This window comes from Drosophila persimilis, unplaced genomic scaffold, assembly GCF_003286085.1.
Source record: "Drosophila persimilis strain 14011-0111.01,24,50 unplaced genomic scaffold, DperRS2 tig00000000-arrow-pilon, whole genome shotgun sequence".
Lineage (NCBI taxonomy): Eukaryota > Metazoa > Arthropoda > Insecta > Diptera > Drosophilidae > Drosophila > Drosophila persimilis.
Genome location: NW_020825288.1, coordinates 24,711,048 through 24,717,613, shown reverse-complemented (window position 1 = coordinate 24,717,613; position 6,566 = coordinate 24,711,048).

Here is a 6,566-nt window from a genome sequence, read left to right as displayed (position 1 = left end):
TTTTGATTTTGGTGGGGGGAAATAAATTCTGCTACGTGCGGAAAGGCAGTTTCTTGGCTATATTTCAGCACCAAATGGTTGATTTTCTATGGTTTTATTTATTAGAAAGCATCCTTAACAATAACCAATAGCCATTCGACAGAGATCTCAACAAAGACAACAACCCTTTTGAATAGTAAATAGTTGTTTTGTAACTCAAAATATATTATCATTTCAAGATAATCTAAAAGATTGTACGGTAAGATTTAAGTTTATAATCTTCTGGAGTACCTGCAATATGATCATGTAAGACCATCTTCAAGGCAATCATTTAGAAATCAAATGAAACCCCTATGTGTCAATCGATAAACTACCGTATCTAGAAAATCATATAATTCGTTCTGAATTGCGTTACCTATGATATATCATGTGAAATAAAGCTAAGAATTTATCCATTGACAACTCAATCGATATGGGCACATTTATGGGTATATTTTTCTGCCTACTGCCCGGATTTTCCAGTTACCTGAGCGAAGACCCTGACAGTATAAAATGGAATTCTACCTGCATTTATTTGTCCCATGTGTCTGCTCTTTAAGCCATTTTTTGAGACGCAAAAGCAAGAAACAGAACCAAGAACTGGAGCACAAGCAAGACGAAGGCAAATTGAACCCCCTGATACCGAAGGCGATTTTTGGCAAGTTGGATCAGAAGGACTCCACAAAAGGAAGGTACAAAATTCCGATCTGGAGTAAAATCAACGTAAATGTTACTAGAAAATATAGACCAGCAAATCAGCGGATTGAAAGATTAAATTTTTCATTCTAAAAAACACAACAAATGAAGGTAAGTATTTCAAGCCAAATTTCAAATACCCTTTCAGATGTATCGTTTCCATTGCAGCTACAAAGTGTCTAGAGTGTAAATCGCTCAACAAAATATATTTTTTCGGGTCCCCAAATATATATTTTATCGTGATTGAAATGATTTGTTCTCTTCTCATCATCTGGATGAGATCGCAAATACTCTATGCGAGGGTAGAAACATGAGGCACCACAATGCATCACTCTGGGGGAGGGTTGGGGTGTTACAGACAGAGGCGGGTTGTGGCATTTTGCATGGCATTGTTGGGGCTGACAACTGCAATGAAATGACGAAGATGTATGGCAGAAGACAAAGAAAGAGCTAAACAGAGAGTGGGGGGAAGAAAAAAGATATGGGGTTGGGTTGGTGGGTGGAAGAGGGCTCATTGTCATTGTTGCTGTTGCTGTTGGCACGTTGCAGTGACAACAAGCCGGGAAGAATCCTGAGCGACATCCAGCCGCAGGCAGGCACTTGCCCTGCTCTAGATCCTGGTCCTGCCATGCTCCGTCCTGGCCATCTGACTCCAGCTTGTTCCGGATTTTCACATCTGCCACATCTAGAGTGCACACCGGCTGACATTGATGTGACGTGAAACACATTAGAGTAATGAAATTTTTCCTGGTTCCTAGCTGTCCTCCGCAAAGGTGTGACTGTGCGCTTTAGCTGCAGCTTCTCAAATCCTCTCCACCTTAAATATTAACACTCAAATGATATCTGTGGCCCAGCAGCAGCCATACCATTATCCCTTCTAATAGGGCTTTAGCGGAGTGCTGGTCCAATTCTTCTATTGCTAATCCCATCCCCATCCCCATCCAGCACACAACTCAACTGTTTTAATTATACGAGTATTTGGCTCGGTTTTAGGGCGTTTGGCTCATTAAAATGTGTTGCCTACTTTTTGGCGGCCCACGAAAGACATTCAAGTTTAATTGCAGCCATAAATATGCTGAATGCCCTTCCCGAGAGCATTTATTTCACGTGTAAGAGCTGGCAATGCTAGAAAAATACTTAAATTGGTGACAAGATTACAGGAGGGGGACAGCCTTATTGGGATTATCCCCTTGTGGGGGTAAATCTTCTACGTAACACGAATATCTTCCGTAACAAGATTAGTTCTAACAAGAATATGCTTCAGTTTCCAACTAAGACACCAGCTTTTGTTTACCAATACCATTCATTTATTTCATTTGTAGCATTTTCTGGTGGCTTTAAATATTTTAATACCTGTTTTCCTGTTACAAAAGCTACTACCCCTCTTTACTCGTTCTTCCATAAATCACATTTCCTCAAATTCCATTAATTTCACATTGAATACCTCTTTCTTTTCCATCGAAAGTGTATTCAAAGTGCGTTCCACCTTTTGATTGTCTTCGATTTCACTTCGGCTTGAGTTTGTCCACGTGCCGACAGCTTGTAGGCTCACTTACTGGTACCCTGGCCACCTTTTCAGGCCATCGCCAGAATTAATTTCGTTTTTTGTGTATTTTTGTAATGTCTGTGTAATTAAAATGCGGACAGCGCAAAATTGGTAGCAAAGGTGGTTGCGATAGAGACAGGGAGGAAGGCAGGCAGCAAGACAATCAGATACGTTGAAGTGCAAAACGAAGCGAAGCCAGAAATGTCTACCAAATATCAAAGACAACTTTCAGCTACGAGTGGCATAAAGGACAAGAGCTCTGATTGACTAAATGTTGCAGTGCCTGAATGCTTGAATGACAGACTACCTGGCTGACTGATGAACTGCAGCTGGGCGGAGAGTTCTTGTCTCGGATTCGAGATTTGTTTCCCTTTTTTAATCTTTTTTCGACTGAGGCACAAACTTCAAAACGAGTTGAGATGCTCCGCTAGTGCGTCTGGGTCCCCTAGCTCCTTCCGGCAGCCATTGTCAATGACTGGAGACGGAGTCTGTCTCCACAGCTCGGCTCGAAGCAATTTGGGAAAGTGGAGCATAGCATCCCTACCTGATGATTCAGCCTCTGCCGTAGCGTGAGCCTCCTCCAGTCTTGGCCATAAATCAACTCAAGTGCCTACGCCCCAGCTGATTTATTTTGTCCTGGTAACTCGTCAGCCTAGGGGTGGGTGTGGGTGTGTGCGAAGGCTGGATCCGAGCTGGGGCCACGGCATTTGCCTAAAATATTTAACCGGCACTTGTGCTCTACAATTCCAGCATCCTCCTGTGTGTCTCTTTCTCTGACTGCGTCTCTGTCCCTTTCCTGCTTTCACTGCCCTTCTTCCTTCTTGTTCCTTCTTCGTCCTTTTTATTAAATTCTCAAGTGGCATTCGAAGTCGAATTTTCTGTTGCCTTTTCCCAGTTTTTCTTTTGCTATTTTCAAGCCAACCAACAAAAAATTTCTTCTTTGTCAATTTCCGTATAATGCACAATAATAATACAACAAAAACAGGAGCAGCTTCAGCAGCAACAGCAGCGGGGAGGACTCGTGTTGGGGCAAAAAGAACAACAACAATTTGCGGCAAGTGATTACCTTAGACAATTTGCGGCTCGCAAATTGCGCTGTTCCCTCTGCCGCATCGCCCAGGGGGATGCGTCCCCCATCCACAGAACTCATCTACACTGATTGTTGTTACTGCCGCATTTAGGGGCAGGGTAAGCCAATGCTCAGGCCAGTGCCTTTCCAGCACAGGACGTGCCCAGAGAGATCAGCATCAACACGAACAGAAAATTTAATTTTTAATTTCGTTGCGCATAATAAAAATGGTTTCCTGTTTTGACCTGTCAGAAAAGAGGAGATGTAAATACCTGGAGCAGCATAAAAATCGAAAACAAGTGCCAAATATTTCAGAATCCTATGAAACAAGCAGATAAATACCTTTACAAATTATGCCAAGGTTCCCAAAACGACCTATGGGACACACAGCATGGAACATTTTTCAAATGAAATCCAGAAGGAGGAAATGCTGCAATGTTGCATTGTTATTTTTGGCCATCCTGTGGCATGGACCTGGCTCATCCATCTGCAGCATATCCTGACGGGGCACTGTTAATTACAAGCTTTCAATATCAGTCCAACAAGAGCTGTAAGCTGTACGAAAACTAAAAAACAAAGCAATTTCTGAAAATATTCACCAACAGAACTGAAACAGAAGAGTACTCGTAATGCAATATTGTAGCTGGCACCTGGTCAAAGTTTTCCCTTTGCAATTAGAATCACAATTACTGGAATGCTGAGAGCATGTGTGGGGGAAAGAGATGGAAAACAAGGAGGAGAGGGATAGAGTGAGAGAGAGACCTGGATGTTTAAACAATAACATGGCAAGCAAACTAATTATAAAAAGTTTTTTCTCCCAGTTCTGGCATTCCCTGTTTCGACGCTTCGGCATTTTTGGGCCAGATAAATACACACAGCGAAATGGCAACCGCAAGGAGTGAACCGTTACGCTCCCAAAAACACACCCACACAGACACAATCCAAACACACACACAGGAACAGAGAACAGAGACAGAGTGGGAAGCCATTTTGTGGTCTCATGCCATGCGTTGTGCTAATGAGATTTTGATAGAAGTTTGTGAGGCGCGGAGTTTGAGAGGCAACTGCCTCAAAAACTGTTGACAGTTGCCTAATTAAAAGTCAATTCTTTTGTCTGATGCCAAAATAAAAAACCAAAGCCAAAAAACGAAAATGAAAATGAAAAAGCTTCAGCTGGAAATGCAAAGTTTTGTTGGCAGGAGTATATCAGGGCGTCAAATTTAATTTTGAATTTCTGATGGGCTGCAGGAAAAGAGATATAAAAGGGAGCCTGGCATGGCACCACTGGGAATGGAAGACTGCTGGAGACAGACCAAAGAGCATAATTTATAAGCAGCAGTCATAGCGACTCAATTTTGTTGTCATGTTGCATGCAAATGAGTTGAACGTAAGCCAAGCGACTGATGCCCCAGCTTCTGCCACGGCTGCTGCTGCAGGAGTGCAGCATCCAACAAGAACAGCATACAACGATTGCAACTTTAAGTAAATTTTTAGCTAAATAAATAACTTTGCTTCACTGCCAAAGTTTCATCTTTATTCTCTGTATTTGTTTACCCTTTTGCCAGGAGGTGTTGTAAGAAACAAGATGATAGCTATACACTGACAGAAGCAATTTTGGATTCGCGAAACGGCTTTTTCCAAATTTAAATGCTCTCGGAGTTACTGTCTAAAGTAAAACAGGAAACGAAAGAGTATAGATCCAAGCCCTTCAGTATATTGCTGAACTCTTCGATAGGGTATCACGGTATTCGACTATCACTTTGAGATCTTGGGGTGCTGTTTTAGTTTTTCCGTTTCGTTTTTTATGCAACCACTTGGTGAAATAACATAAATTTCCGCTTCCTTCCCCCAAACACTTTACTTATTATGTGTTTTTCTTTGCGCTTAGCTTGAATGGAAAGAAGAAATGGAAGTGGAAGTGGAAGCAGAAGATGAAGATGGAGGCGAAGAAGAATGTGCAGAAGCAGTGGAAGACCTGGCAACTGACATAGTTTTCCCCAATCTCAGTCTCAGTCGCAGCCTCAGCCCCAGCCTCTGTCTCAGCCTCAACCTCTTTCTCTCTGTGGGTCGAGTCCTGCCTCAAAGTCTTTGCTTTTGCCGTTGCCTTGGGCCGTGGTAGCATTGAAATAAATCTGAGCAAGTTCCTTAGTGAAAAGTTTTCTTTTGGCCTGGTGCAATAGTGGTGCAGGGGCTCGCTGCAACCGTTGGGGCAACCGTTCTGATGATGGCATGAGGTATGGTTCGTAGTCGTCTGCTTCTGTGTCTCGCCGGAGGCCAGCCAAAAGTGTTATTTACCTTTTCTCTTTGTTGCCAAATGCCTGGGGAAACTATGCAAAGTTCACTTGCAGCTCCTGCTCCATACCATTCTTTTCATCTCCATTGCCGCCAGCACTTTGCTTAATGTTTGTCCTGCATAATTAAACAATTGTCAGGCAAATTGTTGCAGCCCCACACACACACACAAACACACACACAGGAATGTCGTTGCAACGGCAAACAAAAGGTTCATTTGGCAAAATGACAAAAGGTGATATAAATGGAATGGGACCAAAGACAGACGCCAACCCAAAATTACATTAAAGAAACCCCACAGCAGGGAAATCACATTCGTGTCCTCGCATTTAAGTCTTGGCCTAGCCAAAGATACAGTTGGCAAACATTTTAAAAGCAACTAAAAATAGCTAATGCCAGAATGAGTCTAATTAAGTTGAGCCAAGCAATTTGCCAGCGACAGCCAGAGTCGGTAGCACAAACTCCTTCTAGTTGCAAATTTGATTAGCTGCTAATTAATTTCATTATTAGGCAGGGCAGGGCAGGGCAGGCATCGGGAATCGGTTCCTAAGGATGGGACGGAGTTGGGTGAGAGGCATCGCAATTAGTTTGGCAAACTTTTCGACAGCTGCGAACGGAAATTGTCAGAAATTGTGTGAGGCATCTCGAGTATCCTGGCTCTCCAGCATCCCATGGTCCCAGGATCCCACGGCATGTAAGCGATATTGATGTCGATTTAATGTTGAAATTAGTTGCATAAATAATTCATTGGCTCGATAATTGCCAAATGAGTTTCGCTCTTTGCAAATTTGCATTTATTTCTTATTTGTTTTGCTATCCAACCAAAAATCATTCTAGTGAAACGGAATTGCTATCATAAATAATTAAAAACATCTTATATCTGCGGTTCTCCCAATCGATGGCTTAGACACACACGAAAACACGGAGTGGAGTACAAATTGCACT